Below are 22,292 nucleotides of genomic sequence, written 5' to 3' on the forward strand. Positions count from 1 at the left end.
AAAGTCATTAAAACTAGCCACACCTTTACCAGCTTTGAGAACACTTTAAAGATCAATAATTACAGTCAAAACATACACATATATTATTCTGAAATGGACCAATCTGCATAATAAGTACTTTTAATTTGGGTACTTAAAGTATATTTTGATGCCAATCATTTTCTACTTTTACTTGAGGAACATTTTGAACGCAGGACTTTTACTGTAACAGAGTATTCCTACACTCTGGTACTTCTACTTTTACTCAAGTACAAGATCTGAGTACACTCTCCAACCTCTGGCTGCGACCAGGTCATAAGTTGACTGTTGAATGCTTTCTCAACAGTGTAAGGTTTCCAACTCTGTGGGTAATAGTGACACATTAATAATCAGTAGGTGTTTCTCATTAACAGCTAACGTGTGGTCTTTCACACCTGAATGTTTCCGAATCTCCTGAAAGTTACATAAACCACTTAACCAATATATTCACAAAATGAAATGCTTAAAGAAAAGAAAATGCTCGTGAACCATGAACCAAAAAAGTGCCTTCAAAATAATTTGCTCAAACGTTTGCACAGCTTCATTCGCAAAGGAGATGCTACAGAGAGAAGACACCAGCAGGAAGGTTTCACGGGGAGAGGAGATGGCCGACGAAAAGAAGCTCCAACTCAACACAGAACATTTGATTTTTTACTGCAGTTAGGGAACTTAAAGCAGCACAACCAGCTACTACTAATACAAATGGACTGAATTCATCTCATTCTTGTTCAGGGACATGAAAGTGGAAGGAGAAAATTGGGGAGGGGAGTGAGGTGGTGGGGCGGAGCGCGGGATGGAGGGGGGTGGGAATGGTGCTGCGTGTTGGTGATGAGGCTTGAAAAGAGATGAAGCTGGCTGTGGGGGGGGGGGGGGGGGGGGGGGGGGGACTGGAGAGTGTGAGTTAAACGCAGAGAGAATCAGAATGAATGATGACAAGATCTGCTCCTTATTTCCCCTCTTTTTCTCCTGGAGGAGGAAACAGAAACCTAATGCTCGCGTCTGCACGGCCAGAAACACTGTGCTGCGGATATCAATATAATCCCATATTTAACATTCAAATAACTGCAGAGTGTTGCCTCTCATGTGTAGACTGACAAGTTGAAATGTAGCTATGGCTGCTGTTGAAAGCTCACCTGATTTCCTGTCAGGCTGCAGAATAAATGCTTTGTTTTTGTTTTTACAGTAACCTTGCGCTATCTGACAACCAATGAAAAATGAGTCAGTTTAACATACAGCTTTGCTAGAAAGTCCTCTGCCACTGAAGAAAAAAGGCCGTTGCGATTAAGAAATCAACAGACAAGCAAGGTTTGTTTACGCCTTGGTTTTTTTCTTTCATTCAGCATAATGTTTTTCATTGGCTTTAAAAAACTAAAGCTTGATGATGTAAACAACTTTTACAAAAACATGCAAAAGTAATTTAGATATGTGTTTGGAGTAGTAGGATTGTGATGTGGTTTCCTGCATAAACTGCAGACTGAGAGTGTATTAAGGCTGTTAACTGTTTATGACACTGTAACATTTATAATAATGTGATTTTCTCATCTATTTACCCTTTTTGTGACTGCTTATTACCCTTTGTGAACATAACTATTTTCTGTCTTCCGTTGTGTCTCTCTTTTCATTTGATACCCTTTAATAAACCCTCACATGGGATATTTGGGTAGATAAATATACGAGAGAGAACCGCTTTTCATTTTTGTATTGTGTCGTTTAAAAATGTATTGATTGAAAGAAAATAAATGTGCAAGTATTTTTACACGAAAATATATAAATATGTTTGTCAGTTCCCAGTTTGAATGGTTTTATTTCAAAGTAAACTAAATGTGTGGAGGTCTCATAAAGTGGGTGGAACAAATGACATTAATCAGGAGAAGAATCAAATGTTTTGTCCTCTTGTTTGTCTGTCGAATTGTTTATGATTCAGTCATGTTGAATAGAGCACATTTGACGCAGCCTTTTCAAGCCCGACCTAACAGTGAAGGAGCAGAAGGGTAGCAGAAGGAAATATGTACACAGGATACAGATGGTTGATTTATTTATTTTAATTGATTACAAGAAACGTTCTGCTGGAAGGAAACCATCCAAAGACTAATTTCTGTCTTTCATTAACATTTTGTTCGACAGTTTATCTTAATCATCGGGCTGAGGTCCCCGAAATCACTGGCAAGGCTTTAAAAAGGTCAAATCATTTTTACATTCTCCTTTTGATTTTTTAAATTCTTTCGCTTTTTAAGTTTGACTTTCAGCTTCGGGTTATAATTCTTTAGATTTGACAATGCGGCACATTCAGTGAATGCAGTTATGACAATATGGCCTTGTAGCCACGCAGCTGTGGGTTGTGATTGCAAAGTCTGTCTCTTTTGGGTTTGTGCGTATATGTGCTTGTGTGAGAGAGAGTGTGTGTGTGTGTGTGTGTGTGTGTGTGTGTGTGTGTGTGTGTGTGTGTGTGTGTGTGTGTGAGTGTGTGTGTGTTGCCTACAGGTGACTCATCGCACTGCAGATGACCACAATGTTTTTCTGCTGCTTGAGCGTTCATGGATCTCTTTCTACTTTTCCCTCTCCCATGATTCTCCTTCTCTCCCTCTCTCTCTTTGCTTCTCTTTTTCTCTTCACACCCTCCTGCTATCACTTTCCATCAGTGTTTTCTTTAGGTGTTACAAGCCCATATCCCCAGATTACATAATGCCTTGCCTCGTACAATTCTGTCTGGACCCCACGGAAATGACATGCAGCAAATAAAGAGACAAAGGAAACAGAGAATGTACATTTTGAAGCACGTTTTATACACCTGTTTCCGTTTTGTGCACTAAATTGTAGAAGGCTGGCCACCAGCAGCAGAGCGAGATTTAGCCCAGGTATAATGAGCCATAATGTCATGTTACAATCTGATTGGCAAAGCGAGCGTCACAGAGAGGGGCGGGAAGAGGGGATGGAGACAGAACTGGTGACACAGAGAGAGGGGGGACATAATAATGATGATGATGAGGGGTCATGAAACGAAACAAAGGCAGGATGACAAAAAAAAGGTTAGGATCAATTTGTGCCTTTCACATCATTTTTTGCCTCCCCTCTCTATCTCTCACCCAGCATCCAATTCACATCAATCATACATCCATTTACCCCATCCCTCTCTCACTCTCAATTAGTCTCTCCTCCATTTCTTGTCCTCTGCTTTCCTGTAATCTGCATCCAGTGCCACTGATTTCAAATGTTTAAACATAATTTCCAATGAGAGCAGGTGTTTCCTTGATGACAAATCTGAATGTTTACTGAACAGTGGAGAGAGAGCTTGAACTTATATTTAATCTAAAAGGCCTATAAGAGCGAACAGAAAACAACACCTGCACAAACTAATACGCTCTGCTGAATTCAACAGCTTTTTTTTTTTAAAGTAAAAGCTCCACCAATCTCATTGCAAACTGTTTAGGTTGTAAAATACGTGCCTGTGTTGTTGATCATTTTCATCTTCTAAATTAGAGCTTTTTTGTTTGTGAAATGATTAAATATTAGCTGAAATACAATACATTGCATTATTTCTACATACACAGTTATTCATTTTATTGTATTAAATACAAAATGTTCAGGAAGGCTTTATGACAGAAATAAACTGGCTGTAAAAGGAGTTGACACTCAAGTATAACGGGGTCATATCAGTTAACATCTAATTACTCCTCTTTTTTTTGTCAATACCGCTAATAATTGGATATTCAGTGATTTTTACATCCGTCATAATCAAAGCTGATTGTAGATTAACCTAATCTTGGACTTGCACATGTTGGCAGGCCGGCAGGCAGGCTCATACACACACACACACACACACACACACACACACACATGCTCACATACACACACACACACAGCACACACACACACACACACACACACACACACACACACACACACACACACACACACAAACGGAGCATTTACATTGTAATTACCCCTGAGCCCCTCTCCAGGTCCCTGTGGGGCCTCAGCCTGAAGATGGTCTCAGAAGAGTCCCAGTTGTCCCATTGAGGAGATCATTAGCCTGGTTAGAGTAATCCACAACAATCCCGTGTGTGCGTTTGTACACAGGCATACGTGTGCGTGTGAGGGTGTGTGTTCCTTGTGTGCTCATGCGTTAAGCATCTGTTAAATGGACTCCACGGCCTTTATAGTCAGTGGACATTAGCTTTATTGGTGGGATCTGAAAAGTTATTTAGTGACAGCTGGGATTTCCCTCCCCAGGGACGGAGCTGCTGACTGCTCATGATAGCAGCCATGAATGAAAGGGGAAATAGGCGTTAAATTGAAAGACCTGGAAAACTGCCGGAGAAAAACACCCCTGAATACATTAAAAATAAATAAAAATACACATTAAATAACTTGCAGAAATGTCTTATTTTATTCATTATAATTATTTCTTTATTTCATGAGTGTAAAAAAAGATGAAGAATAATTTTGTTTTTTAAATGAACTTTTAATAAACATTTTGATTTCTTTATTTGTAACGTCAATGAAAAGATAAATTTAAACATCAATAAGAATAATAGGGGGTCAAATTGAAGCTTTTCGGAGATTAAAACGATTTTGACCATTTAGTTTCAGTTTTGGTCAGAGAAATACACCTGCATGTTTTAAATGTATTAAACGTATTCTGCAATTTAAACGATTTAATCTGTATCAGCTTTTTTTGTTGCAGGGTTCTTTGTATAAATATCACAGGCAGTGTGGAAGTCTTTTGTGTGTTTTAGGGTTGCTGTTTATTTTCCTGACAGCCTCAGAAAGCAAACATCTGCATGCAGTGTTGTATTGTCTGATGTGCCTCTACACTCTTTGAACCAACGTGACCCCCGCCAATCAGCGGCCCCCGCTCTTTCTGATTCTCCTTCCTCCCCCCCTGTCATTTTCCTCCAACCACTGTTGTTTGGAAAAATTATCCTCCCTTTGCACTCTGCTGAAAAAAAGAGTGGAGTGAAGGGGCACACAGAGGGGGGAGAGAGCGAGAGGGCAACTGATTGCTCCTATTGTTTAAGAGTGAGGCCTGCAGCCTCATGGGGGGATAATTACCACACAAGGAGGGTAATGTGTTTGGAAAAAAAGTAAAATTGAAATGAAGGTGGTCGAAAGGGCTTGTTAGGAGGATGCTGTGGATTAGTTTAATGCAAACATTTTAAATTAAATGTGAACGAGTAAAACCAACAAACATAAATCCACATTAGTTATTATGAATGATATTTATTTTGGAACTTCTGGAAATCTTTTCTTTTCATGCTGTTTTTTTGTGTCAGTTAATTAGAGCCCTTGAAATCAAATTGCCCTGCAGTTCATGGTGACACAAAAACAATAAAGACTAGTGTATCTGTTTCCTTGAAAGCAATAATCTTCCACTAAGAGACTGTATGGTGCAGGTAAAAATGAACCTGAAAATGACAGCTGGGGTTGCATTATGTAGGATATTGATACAAGAACAAACAGGTGACTTATTTTTTACTGGATTTGGGGAAAAAAGGTGCAAAATAATCACTCAGGCCCAAATGCATATCGTTGATCAAGTCACAACTCATTTAAATATTATATTGTATGGCTTTGGAAAACAAAAACTGTTTTATGCATCGTGAATACATGTCATATCGACCTTAGCTAATCTGCTTGAGAAAAAACATCAATAATTGTCCATTATATTGGTTTGCTGAGGAATTAATATACATTCTTATTATAGTTCGCTCACGATTGGAGGTAAATAAACAATATCTTTGAATTTCCCTGACAGGAAATGTACATTCCTAAAAATACACGCAGTAAACAGCGTATAATACAGCTGTCACGCTGTCTTTTGTGCCTATTTTTGAGAGCAGGCTCTGCCACCATTTCCTGCTATTCATTATGTTCTTATTCTACTTCTTACTCTAATTTCAATCTGTATGTCTCCTTTGTTTCCCGGCAAGCACATGGGGAAAAGTGCAGGTGTTAAAAGTGTTTTTTAAATAGACTCAACTTGACTGGAGGAGAAGTAATTTCTAAAGCAGCGGAGAAACGGCCTATGAATGTAAAGGATATGATATTATGTAGATCATTTTGTAACACAGTGTAATCACTCAGATGCGGTATTTTATAATCACAAATCTCGCATGTCTTATTCAAAACCATACAACCATACATAATTGGCAAAAAATCATGACAGGTGATGCAGAAATCCTGCCCATACAAGGATGACCTTTAACCAGCAGGATGACTGGAACATCAAAATTGTATTGTGAAAACTATCAAGCGTGAATCTGAGAGAGAGTTTGCTTTACTGCGTCATCAAAGCGAGTCCTGCACGTCCCTCCGTATGTCTGTGTCTCTCTTTCATATTCCAGTCACAAGCTGTGTGGGTGCAACTGCTCAAAGGGTACGATTTGGTATTTGGTATTTTTTTTGGGGGGGGGCTTGATAAGTTTTGTGCTTCAAGGTCTGTCTGAGATGGGATGGCTGCACGCTGAGAACGTGCATGCTCAACACGCTCGTGGCCATAATCGTTTAAGCTCGATACCCGCGGTGAAAAAAGAAAAAACATTTTTTACATTCAGTCTTTCAAGTGTGCTGAAGACTCCGGGAACACGTTTGAGTGCTCACAGCGTGCGCCTACATCTGTGCTTGTCTACATACTTGTGTGTGTGTTACAAATTAGTGTACTTGTAAGACTATTATTTGTGATATTATTTTGTGCGAGTGTGTGTAGGTGCGTGTGTGTACAGTGTGTCTAAATTGGAAGGCTGTAATTAAATGCGTAGACCTCTCCACTATCTCCTCCTCCAGCCAGCGCCAGTGACGCACAAACCGCAGCACAGCCATGAGTCATCAGGCCCCCAGGATCACCACCCCTCCTTCTATCTCTCTATCCCTGCCTCCATCCACCTCTACACAGCTCTCTATAACCCTCTCTGCCTATCACTACACATTCCTATGTACCACTCTTTCTAAATTACCCAGCATCGCGCGCACGATGCGAGCTGTCGCTTTTTTCCCTATACACTCCTTGAGATTCGTGCTCAATTTCCTCCTCAATCCGACACGCTCCCGTTTATCTCTCCACATCTGGCCATCGCTCCCTCTACAACACCCCGCCACCTTCCCTCTTCACTCGATCTGTCTTTACCCTCTTTATCTCCTCTGTTAAACTCTCCAAGCCCACCCGTGAACCCTGGTGGGTTATTAAGTTTGCCACAGTTGCATGCAGCAGGGGAAACACGTCGCGAGGAGAAAGAGAAAGAGGGAGATTTGGGGAGAAGGCTCAAAATGTGAGTGGGAACGATTGGGAGACGATGACGGCAAGCAGTGACAGCACGTGCATTGCAAGGAGAAGACGAGGCTGTGAACAAGCGAGTGGAAACAAGAGAGGGGGAGAGGGAGAGAGGGAGAGAGGGAGAGAGGGATGGAGAGCATGATTTGAGGCATTTGCCACCTGGCGTCCTGAATCATTATCTGACTCATGCTAATCTCTTATCTTCTCTCAGCCAAAGACACACACACTGAACACACACTGCACACACAAACTCAAAGCAGCAATTCCTGAGTGTCACAACGGGTAAGAGAAGAGGAGTCAGGGAGCACCAGAGAGTAAGGACGAAAAACACTTCCTGGACACAGGAGGAGAAAATTTCTCACGAGTTTTCTGACGAAGTCTCCAACGTGGTTTGAAAGGAATAAAGGGATGTTTCATTTCCATCTCTCAGAGTGTTTATGATATGTGTAGGAAGGAAGAGCATATTAAGTGTATGACTCATAAATGTGTGTGCCTCTCTGCCCCACCAACGCCCTGCAGAGAGGGTTGCATCCACTGCTGCAGGAGGGATAAAAAAAAAGGCAATTTCGTGCTTTACTTGGTGTGGTTATCCAATTAGTCACACAAAACATGTGGAAAAGCGGATGTATGCCAATATGCTTCTGTTCCTGATAGATGTTTTATCCCGGGGAGAGCCTTTATAAATACGTAGCAAAGCTGTCTGACGAAATATTACATTTTGAGTGCAATAGTTTTTGTATTCAGTATTAGTTGTTTCAGGTCGACAAGGGGGATCATGCACTATTATCCTCTGAGCTGACAGTGATAATTCAAGGTTTTGTGTTCACAGACGCCGTAAGCTGTTTGTTAATTTACAAAGCCACGCGGCTCGAATTGTGCGAGGGTTTCCCAAGGTGTAAGTATTATTTATTATCTTGTCCTAGCCAGCACGTGTACAATAATCATATGTACATCCTGGACATTGCTGATAAAGCCGCTGTGGATGAACCCAAAGAAATGACAGCTTCGAAAAAGACTGCATGTAAAAAAAGACCTGCTTCTGCTCTTAAACAGAATAATGTTTACATGTTGCTCTGGAGAAGTTCACTTTAAGACACCAGTCATTTGTGTGACACCCCTTCGAACTTTCCATGACGTTTTCAAAGTTTGTGACTAACGAGCGTTGCAAAAAAACACAGAACAAAACTCTCACTCTGGTACTGATAATTCAAAATCCGAGCCTTACAGTGGGAATGACTCAATGTTATGGCACTAGATACTACTTCACTGGAGTAGCCCACATTTATTTCAAACATTTGAAATATTTGTGGCTTGAATTTAGACGTTGCCGGAAGCACACATCAAAGAATACAGACTTTTAATAGCCCACAAGAGTTGAGCCTAGAAAAAAAAGCAACATTATGTCTAGCAAACACAGTCAGTTAGTGATAATATCAGTGTGTGTGGGATTTAAATGATTGCCTCTAGCCTACATGGCCTAATATTTGAAAATATCTCTCTGCCTTAGCCTGCTGGAGTAGCTACATTAAAAAAAATGGATATACTCCCAATATTTAAGTGGTAAAAAACTATGAGCATTTGCAGTTATGAAGTGTCTCGTGAGGAGATTTGAAGTCCATATTAATAAGATTATCTGGGAAATGTAGCCTTTCATTCCTTCTGTTAAGGACTGCTTGTTCTGTGGCTTTGTGAAGGATCCCGGTGGATCTGAGTCATTTCCCTCCCTTTTAAGTATTAAGTGATGTATATTTCTGAAATGTGCTCTTTCTTCAGCTTTAAGTGTTAGGTAAATTGCTGTAGAACCACACAAAGGAACCAACTCCCAACTCCTGGACAGAGTCAGACCACACATTGCCCTATGTTATTGGATTACATGGAAGATAACATGGCAAAAAATACTAAAACTGCATTTTTGCATCAATATTATTGATCAGAATTAATCTATGTTTTAAAATACAACATGTGAAACCAAAAAAAAACGCTTTAACATAAAAATACTTCACAAATAATTAAACAAAACAATGAAACGGGGACACACAAGGCTGTTTCTGTACATCCTGTTGTCGAATTGATGCCCAATGTGACATGCAACATGCTATTCAGCAGCTCTTATTGCACTCCACATATAATTTGCTAGATGCAACTTATTCTCCTACAGTCTAAATTAAAGTTTCACAACCACTTTTAATATTGTCTTTTTCATGCTGGCACACATAAGGCCAGTTCTTTAAATGCGATGACATTCAGTCTTAAAATCTGACCACATCATGGAAATGTAGCCTTCATAACCTGGTCACATTGCACCTGTTCTTTAAGCGGGTGCATGTTTGTTTGTGTGGGGGTTTCTTCAGTATGTGTACAAAAAGGCCTTTTCCTACCTCTTTTCATTTCAGATCATGACTGGGCGATCTGTGCCCTTTGCGGTCGTGACTCTCCCTGCCTCCTCGCCTCTGGTGGTAGCTGTTGTTCATGGGGACTGCTGAGGTTCCGGCCAGCTTCACAATCCTCGGCTGACCTTCATAACAATGAATGACAATATGAGGTACGTCATAGTTGCTTGTTGATATCAGATTCATATTTTAATCCAAACCAAACTGTGTGTCCGTTCTCTGTCGAACTATGTTGCTATCTAATGGGATGCGACTTTGAACAAATGTACTAAAAGTTTGCATAAAGAAATGACTCATGCATATTAGGCCTACCATCCACTACCGTTAAGCTAATATTAGAAGTTTGCCGCATCAGCGCCAAAAGTTAGGGGCGTCTCTGGCTCACAGGTAGAACAGTCGTCCACTGATCCAATGGTGTGTGGCATGATGTATAACGAGAACAGGATACAGCGTCGGTGGAGCAAGACGCCAACGTCGCCTGACTCTTCAGCGCTAAGGACTCGTGTTTTAGCCCGTAGAGCACGCACACTTGCGTTTCGCTTAAGCCCCGCCTCTGATCCGTAGTGTCACAGAGCTTCTCAGGTCAGTCAAATGAATGGAGAGGGAAAATCACTCTAGATTTCCAAGGCGCTCCCAGCCTCCCAGGATAGCTTCGAGATATAATCCCTCCACCTGGTCCTGGGTCTGCCCCATGATCTACTCCTGGCTGGACTTATCTGGAACACCTCTGTAGGGAGGGGGCCAGGTGACATCCTTACTATAGGTCCTGAACCATCTAAACTGGCTTCTTTCTACGCAAAGGAGCAGTGGTTCTCCTCCGATCCCTTTTGGATGACAGAACACCTCACTTTATCCCTGAGGGAGACGCCAGCCACCAGTGGATTTTTATATGGTAAACTATGTCCATATGTTATTGTTTGGGTAGTAGATTGGGCTTTTATAAACCATAGGCGCCGATACCGTGGGTGCTTCGGGGCCCGAGCACCCACGGAGATTGCCGAGCACCCACGGAGATTTAACCGCACACACGGAGATTGTCGAGGGTCGGGCTTTAAACTTTTTAGAGCACCCACCGGCAGAAACATAAATCGGCGCCTATGTTATAAACAGTTTTAATTCATTATTGACATTTGATATTGTGTATGTATTTGGATACCCTACTGATATATTTACAAAAACCAACACGTCAAAAGATGACAAACTAATAACTCCAACATAGCGCACACAACTTGATGACAATTTAATCCATGTATGGCCAAATCAGATCACAGAAACATCTTGTAGTATATGTAACCCATCAACCAACACTAAGCCAAGTAACTCGCAAATAAAGTAAATGTAAAAAAGCCCATAACAAACTGCTCTTTTCACACTTAAAGAAGCTGTATAAATAGATTCAGAGGCAGATGAATAACAGGCTTATCGGGGTTGCCATAAGCGGTGTTTGATGAAAGTCCCTGAAAGAGCTCCTTTAGTTTCCATTCACAAAACAAGAGAAATCAGAAACTTGCTCCCTGCTTATTCATCCATATAATCAAAAAAAAAAAGAAATCCCTACCACTTCTGCATCTGCACGTCATAAGCCAAAGTTTCAATTACCGTAACTTTTTGTAATTTTGGGTTTGTATTCAGCATGCAGCCTGATCTGAGATCAATTAGAGTCATCATCATGCCTCTGAATAGCTAATCTTTGACATGTAGAGCAGTGGACAATGAAGCTAATAGAGAGGTATAGGCACTTCTGTTCGCTTTAAAAAAGTTACTTTTCCTTGCTTTTATGATGCTGACTAAAACACTGATTCAATATTCTGTTGAGTCTAAAGTTTTTCCCTCCAACAGGAGAATCCACCCCTGATGAATCACACATACAGTCATACTTAACACATATGCCAGAATAAGCAACCGCTCTTACAATACAAAGTTCTTTCCTATTCTTAAATCTTAATTACTCAAAGGAAGTCAAAAATATCTTCAGTTGAGAAGCAGTTACTACAGCTTTGACCTGTTGAACTGCTGTTTGCAGCTTGCATTGGCGTGACCCCCAGTTTTACTTCCTAAACAAAATCAAAAAGCCGTCCGATTGCCCTTCAATCTGTTTGTGCTTTAGTGTTTGTCTTAATCGAATCCTCCATAGTGAATAGTTTCCGGTGCTTGTGTGTGATTAAAGTTTAGGAATTATGAGTGGGTCCAACAACTCCACTCCAGTTGGAATAACTACACTGAATCAAAGACATTGGATTCACGTGTTTGTAACTTACCAGATATTTAAAAAAAACAACAAAGAGGGTCGTTGGCTCCAAACATCCACTTTTCCTTATTTATCCTGCATTTTGCACTGAATACCGTTGAATACCGTCTTTCTGAACCTTGCTTTAATCATACACCGTCATGGGGAGAACATTTTAAAGTTGAAATGTTATTGGGAATCTAAATGGCCAGGTTACCACGATCATCACAGCTCACAGACCCAGCAGTACGGCTGTAGACTCTTCACAGGTGCATCAGTTCAAAGATGCTTCTGTCCGTCAGGATCAATACAAAAGTCTTAAATGTAACAGTGTATCAGCAAGAGATCTGTCCAGATAGAGACAGGCAGAAGATAAAATGTTTTAATCACAACACTATACGGTTCCCTCTCTGTATGAACAGAACACTAAATACATCACTAAAGTGCTTCAACGCGAGGTTGTAACCAAGAAAGCTGACCAAATGCTTTTTCATGCCAAGTACCTAACAAATTTACAGTCTCTAACACACATCACTTTTAACAAGGGGTTATTCAGCAGAAAAAACATACACTTCTGAGTTTACTGCATCATTTATCTTCACCATGTAAAATATCTACTGCGCTTTGTCCAGGAATTCCACACTTGTCATATATTTAATTTATTTGTCTCTTCTGTCCGCCACATAGTAGTATTATGTAACTCGGTTCCTCCACAGTCAATTAGAAAAACAAAGGTTTAGAAATGTATGTGTTCACAATGAATTTGGAAACAATGGTTTTGTCCCTGAATACAACAATCAAGCCTTCGCATTATGCTCGGCTTTGGCTGTTACCTTTTTCCATAGTGAGAAGTGATGAGGCTCTTTGGTTTATTTATAACTGACGGAGATTCCCAAGTATTTTGAGTTGAATAACACACTGAGGCTGCAATTAAATGTAAACTATGAATGAACAGGGTGAGACAACATGAACTAAACTTTGGTATAGGAGGTCATTGCTACATAAAACAACACAAATAATAAAACATATATATTATTCTTGATATGAACAAAGAATTTGCATACATTAGTGCTCAGGTTGTCTTCCTTTTCTTGCTTGTTTTTTCAGCTTCTGTCAAAGCTGTCTCTTTCTGTCTCCCAGCAGAGATAAGCATACTCGTTCCTGCAAATAGGAAATATAGAGAAGCGATAGTGAAAAGAGGGGATACAGAAAATGATGAAGAATACCAGAAGAGGTGATGAGCCGAAATGATAAAGGAGTGTTTATGACATTCACTTACATATAGAAAACAGAGCTTTGTTTCAGGCCGATCAGTGTCCGGATTACCAGTGACAGATAAAGAAACGGGAAATTTCCTTGTAAGCCTCTATCTGGAAAATTGATTTTATGAATCAAGCTGGCTGAGATATAAGCTTTTATTCAGTCTTTTGCTGCCTGAATCCTTTTACACTTACAAGCTGGCTACAAGGAGGACTACCATTCCGTTGTCACAGAAAAAAAGACATTATGGGCTTCACAGGTCTTGAAGAATAGGACTCATCCACACACTTCCCGTGCACTCCTTAACATTAACATTTCCGTAGTCTTAATCCAAATCTCTCTTTTTTTTTGTAAGATTTGCCCAGCACAAATGTTGGCTCCTGTTCCGGAGGAAGTGCACGCTGTTAAGATTTTATAATTCCTTTTATAGTTTAGCTCAAATTACTTTTTATTTCCCCTGTGGAAATGTGTTCTATTTGCATGTACAAGACAAGAAAATTAATGACATGAAAAGCACGTATTTGCTTTCTTGCCAAAGGTTAGAACTGAAGTTGGATACAAACATTGTACAGTATACATAAAGCTACCGCCTGCAGCCCGTTAGCTTAACTTAGTACAAAGACCGGGAACAGGGAGAAACAACTATCCTCTGAATGCTAATTAATAGTTCTTATCAGCAAATGGTGGGGAAAAGCTGAGGAGGAAGCAATGCATTTTGGTGTCATGTCATGTTACTTCCTAAAGTACTTTCTTGTCTTGAAGCCCAGTCTTTACGTAAAGCTAATCTAACCTTCTTCTGCCTCCAGCTATATATTTAATGGACCGATAACTCTAAGCAGGGATTCAGAATGAAAACAGCTCTGCGTGAAAGCAGATCAAGATCAAGTCCCTGACGTGTTGTTCAGTAAAACCTTGTCAAAGCTTTTCAGGGTTTCCAAATCTGTGGATTTCCTTCATTATAAAGCTTGATTCTGTGAAAAACAAACACAAACAAAGGTGTGGGTGATTTGAAATTAATCTACACACTTTAATATGATTAGCTGTGTCAGGGAAGACATCAAGTGAAAAAAGTATGTAAGTGTAGATTTCCAATTTACACAAATTTGACACTTTTCATGCCAATTTTATGTTTTCATGGGCCTGTGATTTTTGAGCTTCCATCCGATTTGATATCCGATGCATTTCATGAATTAGGTAATGCACATTTTTCTTGTCATACCTAAATGGTTTGCAGACCCTTATTAACTATTTGAAGAACTTCATGGTCTGTAAAAGACAAAGAATTGTGAGACTGTGCTCAATTCTATTTTAAGCATATCATGCAACACACACCTTTTGAAAACCGCTTGAGCTTCCTTTGAATCGCTGCAGTGCATGTTCACCACAATTAGAGAAAACTGCTATGTTAAACTGTAATCAGAACAGGTGATAATGATCCTGCTGATTAGCGAGTTGGCAGCTTGCACCTACAGCTGTGGTTGGTTCTCCAATTGTGTTAACACTTATATTCAACATAATTCCTCTTTTCACATTTTCAAGACAGCAAAGATAAAATTAAGACATATGTGAATCTTGTTATTAAACCTTGCTTCAAAATAATGAAGATCAAAACTGCTTTGCTGTGGCAGACATTTTCATGATGCATTTGCAAAATATCTATTCTGTAATTTAGTGCAAAACTGAATACTATCATAAATCATTAGAGAGTCATTGCAATCATTTCAGTAACACTCATGCTGACCATCTCGTTCCGTAAGTTGATGCGGCTGCTAGACGTGTTAGCGTGGCCCACAAGCTAAAGCTGCTTTCACCTCATAAACAGTGAAAACGTTTTGCACTGGCTATGCTGTTGTTTTTTTTATGGAGAGTGTCGAAATGCCACAGATCGCTGCCCTCAAAGTTCAAATAATTTCCTCTTTGACCTCAATAGCCGCTGATCTTCAAACCAAGTTCAACCAACGATATAACAGCTGTATTTGACGTAGCGCGAAACAACAGAGGCAAGCAGGGGAAGGCAAAACAATCTGCTGAGCTGCTTTTACCACAGGGCTCAGTGCCCTAATGTAACCTCGCAGTGAGCAAAAAGAAAATGTCCTACCTCTGCAAAAAAGAGGAGGGACATTCCTTTCGGAAACAACAACGTTTCATATTGACATTGTCTCTCCTAGCTGGCTCGCCACTGGTGAAAGTACGTGAAGGCTTCACCTAGTTTTGTTGTAGTTTGAGTGTGTGTGGACCCTGCAGCTTGAATCTAAACAAGCTGTTAGATTACAACACTGTAAAATCCAAATTTGGCGACCTGATTCAGTTGAATTTCTGATCCAATTGTTATTCGTCTGACGTTCAGTTCTAAGGGGATCGACAATCTGGCCGTTTGAGCAATTTCATAGTCCAATTTTTCACACTGACACACATTCTATATTATTACAATCATAATAAAAAGTATTATTATTGGAGAAGCATTTAACATGATGTGGTTTCCAGCCTTTATTGAGTGTGCTTTGATAGAAACAAAAAATGGACTTAGTGATTGTTGACGATCAAAGCCAATCAGAAATTCCTTGTTTAAGGTGTTGAGTGTGAGTACCCACCTCTTCTCCAAAACATTGATCTGTGCGGTATGAACATAATAGCTTTATGTCTTGGCAGAAGTTTCAACATGTGTGATTAAGCATAGTGCCCATTTTTAGTTCTACTGCAATGTTTACTTAAGCACATTGGTGGTCCTGTACCCACACAACGCAACGTTATTAATAATGTACAATTTCATTTGGGTTACTTACTCCAGTGCTTCATTTGTATTCCTTTTACACCGGCGTATAATTTGATGGATTGTTTTTAAAAGGGTTCCCTGATGGAAAGTCTTGTTTAAGGTCTTTGCCCAACACAGTGAAGCTTGATATCTTATTTCAAATCTTGAGCCAAAATTAATCACTGAGAGATAATGATTAACAAGTGAGAGACTGATTACATTTCTGCCTAATCGTAACCCTGCATTAATCATGATCATTTTCCTCACCCTGACACCTCAAGTGAGCGTGCCCTATTTTGCTGCGATACTATCAGGTTGTCATCACAATTGTATTAACTGGACCCCGGCTTCCTGTCTGATATCAAAAGGTAGACAGTTTATTTTTATCACTGCCTTCTGATGTCCTTTTTAAAACCCGGAGTGGACCTGTTTCCCCATGTATTGAATGTCAATCAAGTTGGGCAGAACATCTAGATAGAAAACATCTGTTGACTTGACTGGTTCAGCAAAATAACAGGATGTGTATACCATACAGAAATAGATATGGTAGCTTCCGTGTATCTCTAATGTTATAATTACGCTGAGAAACAGTTCGTAAAGTCATTGTTTTCCTCTCCAGTCCTTACGATCCATAATTATATGACTGATGCTACATATCCTCCTATAGCCTTCTATCTATAACCCTTAAAGCCAGACACACACACACACACACACACACACACACACACACACACACACACACACACACACACACACACACACACACACACACACACACACACACACACACACACACACACACACACACACACACACACACACACACACACACACACACACACACACACACACACACACACACAGTTTTGTTACCCTATTCTTCCTTTTGAGGATCAGAGGTTTTGTCGCTGTAGGTGTCGGTGATGAGTCACACCGGCAAATTACCGCGTTTCAAACGGCTTTAAATTACTTCCCTTCCAGTCAGGTAGTGCGCTGATAACCGATAACAGTTCTCATTTCAACAAGGAGTTTTGGAGGACTCATCTTTCCCTCTGTTTATCTGCCTCAGGGTTTAGCCTAGCCCATGCCTATGACTGTTTGCATTAGGCCTATACTGTGCAGTACTGTACATGCAGCGAGGGAGCCTGCTTATCACACAGACAAGCTTAGATGGAGGAATCATCAGAAGCCCGGCCAGGTTAGAAATGTATTAACCACAAAGTGTTTCTCAGATTTGGCTTTTTTGCTTTTTCTCTATCTCAATCTTATTGACCCTGCGGCTAAAATGAAAGATGATCTCTACAGTACAGGAGGGATGCGGGAAACAGTTTTAGGAAAAGCCTATTACATTTCTGCTCATAAAAAAAGATAATTTAAGCTGAGAAATGATCATCAAAGATATTGATGGCCTCCCAATCACTTACCTGTTTGCATTGCAGTTACATCACAGAGGCCGGGTGCACCCTAAAGAAAACACATGCACAATTCAGTAAGAAAAACATCCTCCGTTTGACAATATAGACATATGTTAATTCAAAGTAAAGCAGCATAAGTAAAACACAAGCCTATTCAGATACACATGCACAAATGTTACGACCCATAAAAAAACTGCTGGATAAACGGAAAACACAAGCTTATACAGACAGACATATTCATATAGAAACTCAACAGACACCAGATAAACTAATAAATACATACATTTGTCAGTAAAGCTAAAAAAAGATAACAATGTCTCATTCATTTTTTTCAGTTTATGAATGCATTATTTTGGGTTGTTAAAAATAGTTGTTATACTGTGTGACTAAATTGGTTTTTCTTAAGTTGCAGTGCATTAAACCTCCTCTGCCAATCGATCTGTTTGAAAGATTACACATATCCTGGGCTGGTTTGCTCAAGGCAATTTTATTGTGTTATCAGGGCCAGCGTTTTATTTTTCATACTAATTTCATTTATGTAACGACTACAAATTTGCTCCGGATGATAAATCTTTAAGAAAATATAGACAGATTTAAGACAATTAAAGAGAACTTGGAAGTATTGTGTGAAAAAAAAACTATAACTGCAGTTTTTATACAGGTGATGTTGTACAGGCCATCAAAACAAAAGCATCTATTCTTAAAATGGCTCCTACAATTTACATCCATATAAAAATAGTTAAAATGAGATTAAAAAAACCTCACATTGCTGTAATAAAGTGCAACATAACATCTGCTGTTGCAATCAGAGGATGTTAGTACAATCAAACATTGTTTTCATGAGGTAATGAGCATGGCACACTTCACATCAATCTGAGGGATGCATGGGTTTTGGCTCATGTTATAGTGAAGGCCTATAAAAGCATTATGTCCCTGCAATTACATCTTCAACCCGTGACTGTGCCATCTGTGCTCTCTGATGCAGTGTTTGCAGAGGATGTAAATGCGAGGTATTATTCTAATAAAGTCTTGTTTCTACTGTAGTACATTAAAGGCAGCTGGCTGCAGGCCCAGCGCCTTGTCTTGAGGCCCTTGAATGTGCAGCACTGCCTCTGAAACCATGTGTGTATGTGTGTGTTTTTGTCAGGGTTGGGTTCAATTCACTTCCAATAGTGTGTTTGCTGATGCATGTGCCAGATGTCTACAGGGGAGAAGGGAAGAGATTGATGGTGAGCGCTGATGTCGCACGCTCTGATATGAGTCGCCTCATCAACCTCGAATTCATTGCCTGTTTCTGGCCTCCGACACCATCCGTCACTGACGGCACCAGTTTCTCAAAGGTTGCATTGCACATTTTACAGCTAATATTCAAGGCGGTAAATAATTTCTGAGTAGCAGACAATGAGAGAGTAGGACAACAATCACCAATATGTGCAGACATTAGTCACAGGGTACACTTCCCGAGGGGTCCATCGACTTTCATAATTCTTCTCGTAGGCCTAATTTATGCGATAGATGTTTGGCATTCAGCGGCAGTACCGAGCTTAGTCTCTCGCATCATCTATATTGGCTCATAGATTCAAATATTACTTTTAAGACCATATCCATCAGTGGAGGTGTTAAACCCATTACTTATGAAGGGATGGTGTTCATTCCCAGCACCGTGGTGAACAGAGAGACATTTTTCTTTGCAGCGCTGGTTAAAGATTTAAGAGAGCTGAAAGGATGGAGGCAGCACAAATAAATTGAGCACATTTGAGTCTTTCCACACTTCTCCTTTGCCTGAAATCCACAACCATTTTTTAATAGTGTTGCTTTCTTCAGTTTTCTGTTTTATTTCAGGTTTTTTTTTATATACGTAACAGGACAAGGTGTGCAGTACGCGAATGCAACCTCAAAGACATTTCGTTCAATGTTTTTAATAAAAAAAACACATCTGCAATATGTCAATAAATCAATCACACACACAGTAGGGCTGATTTACCGAACATATTTCCCACAAATTCAGCTTAGGTTGCAATATTAACCAATGAGAATACAATATTATTATATTTTTGTGTCTCCTCTTACGAAGACACACAAGATGTTTATCAAAAAAGTGAGTAATGAACATCGCTTCCAGCGAATTCAATTTCTAAAAAAGCATGTATGAAAAAAAAAACCTAGATGAAACTGTAGATTACAGTGTGGGCGCCAGGGCCCTGCACATAGCATCATGTGCCAGCTATGCATTGTGTTGTAGGAACCTTACGGTGCAATTACTTCCATCCTCTGGCAAAGTAGCGTGGGCGGAAAGCTTCTGTTAATCACGAGCTCTATTTTATCCCTTCCAGGTAGGAACTCTATGCTGTGCGAGGGAGCTGCATTAGCACACTTGGCGAAAGATGCCCGGTCTACATTACCATAATTGTGGCCAAAATGTCAGCAAAAAACACCCAGAGAATTCCTCATTCTCTATCTCTCTATCTTGTTTTTAAAAAATGTCAATTTCTAAGCTCCACCTTATGGCCCTGCAGCATTTCTCAGTCCAATACCAACAGCGAAAACGAGAAAGTTAATTTTGTGAAAGAAAAGGCCATCCACATGCAGTCAACACCTCTTGTCTTGGCAGTTTGTCCGGGGAAACATCAGTGACATCGTGCCCCAACCTCCTCCCAAGGTTCATTTGTCCTTAATGTACATTACAGTAAGAGTGTGTTTGTCTCTGGGCATGTGTGTGAGAGAGAAAGAGAGACAGAGTGCATAACAGGGGGAGAAATTGAACTATTACTGTGAGGTGTGTGTGTGTGTGTGTGTGTGTGTGTGTGTGTGTGTGTGTGTGTGTGTGTGTGTGTGTGTGTGTGTGTGTGTGTGTGTGTGTGTGTGTGTGTGTGTGTCCTCCAGTGTGTATTCCATTAAATGCTAGCACGATGTACCAGTGTTAATCTATGTGAGTGGCCAAGCAGGCGGCAGAGTGTGAGTCAGTGCGGGGGTGCGGACATGGAGTGAGGGTAAGGGGCCAACTAATGCTGAGTGGCAGTTGATAATGCCAGACCGTTATATCAGCATCTGCCCTCCGGCTCCATGCTTACCTCTCAGAGCCTGCTGCTGCCATCAAGCATTTCAACAAAGACACACACACGCACACGCAATTACTGCCTTGCAAACACTCCGCATTCTGCAGCAAACAGTCCCTTGCACAAAATCTAATCAAACAGAGGTTATGCGATGCCTCAAGCCATCGTAACAAATTACAACTTCATTTGATGTGTGCATATCTCGTCTGCCACCACAACACAAATATTTGCACGAACAGAAATGTCGAAACCAACCTCTAAACAGAAACAAAGCGCCATTTTAGTTCTTTAGTGAGCATGTTTCTTTGCCTCTTGCTCATCAAACACGGGTCTGTGTAATAGCTGCAGCATCACTAGGACCTTTTATGTTTATTTTTAAGCATCTTAAAACCCTTCAAAATGAGACATCAAAGGTGATATTTCTGTTCATCTGCACATCATGTTTCTCTGATCAGATAAGAAGTATCAAAAATGTAACATTCACATCAGTAGAGCGTGACATTTTGAATCAGGCCCTTCAATAATGGCTTAATAAAGTTGGCCTCGTGCGACTGACGTCTGCTGCTAATATCCAATTAACCTTAAAACAGCGCTGATAATACAGGATTCCTGTCTGTGGTTAACTGAATGTACAGTGCAAGTATTAACACAGCTCACACAGACAAAGAAAACACAACCACACACACCTTGACTTAAAAGCCTAGATGCAGAGAGAAATAAACCCGTAAGAGGACTGACAGCTGATTTAGTGGCACACAAGGCCGCAGCGGAGGCTTGGCACTAGCTAATGGAGTGTATGTAAATGAGCTTGGCTTTAAAATTGTGAATCAACTTGTTTCTACATTATCCAGCACATGAATGCCGGTAATGTCTTTCTTTGACTTCAGCACAACAAGAACACTAAATATCAGACAGAGCTACATGTGTACTTATTTGCCCTTGAACCATAATGTACAAAATGCTTCATTACAGCAGACCTTGGGAATGATTGGTTGACAGTGAAAGTGTTTTTTATTTTATAGTAAAACCAAGTAAATAAAGCAGAGAGAGAGTCGAAAAAGGAACAGTGGTGAACGCACATGAGTAGGTCATGTAATCAAAGCAGCCCTTTACAACCCAGAGTTGTTTACTTCAGTGAGCCTTTGATTCTTATCCAGTTTCAGGCAGGAATGGTGAGGTTTAAAGCCTTCGGGCAGACTTATGTGTATTCTGAACCTTTTCAACAAAGCTGCTGAAAAGTTCTGCTTGATAATGATCAGAATTAGAGTCAGAGGGAATAAAAGTATTCATTTGGCAGCAGTACACTTTCATGTGTAGCATTGATTTGTGGGTAACACTATGATAAGCTTCTCAAGTGATGCGCAGCTAACGCATGAGTCATAATCATTTACTAAATCCTAAATGAATGCATCATGAACTACTGTTGGTCACTTTTAATAATTATTGAGTCACTATGGGTTTATGTGATTTTTCCTCAACCAATTAATGTCTACTCGCAGTTCAGTGACCACCGAATTAGCCGGTTAAGCTACATAAAAAAGAGCATTTCAGAACTATGCATTAAATCATGCACCAGGACCCATTCCCATAGAAATATGAAGCTGTTTGAGCGAGATAGGACAACTTTATATGTAAGATTTTACAATGTTAAAGTATGCTCAACAATTTTTGTCCAATTCTAGCTTTGAAGATTCATCATAATCAAACATAATGACTTCAATTCTTTATGGTGAGAAACAAGAATTCTTCATACACCCTGAATCCATTCATACATTAAATCGTTGTGCATTGCTTAAACATGCGTTTAGCACCCGTATTGTATAGTGTTACCGATTTGGACACAGATGGTTACTCACTTGTGTCTGTGGTGTGAAAAAGAATGGGGATATTTTAACAGCACAATG

The sequence above is a fragment of the Eleginops maclovinus genome, chromosome 11 (assembly GCF_036324505.1).
Source record: "Eleginops maclovinus isolate JMC-PN-2008 ecotype Puerto Natales chromosome 11, JC_Emac_rtc_rv5, whole genome shotgun sequence".
NCBI lineage: Eukaryota > Metazoa > Chordata > Actinopteri > Perciformes > Eleginopidae > Eleginops > Eleginops maclovinus.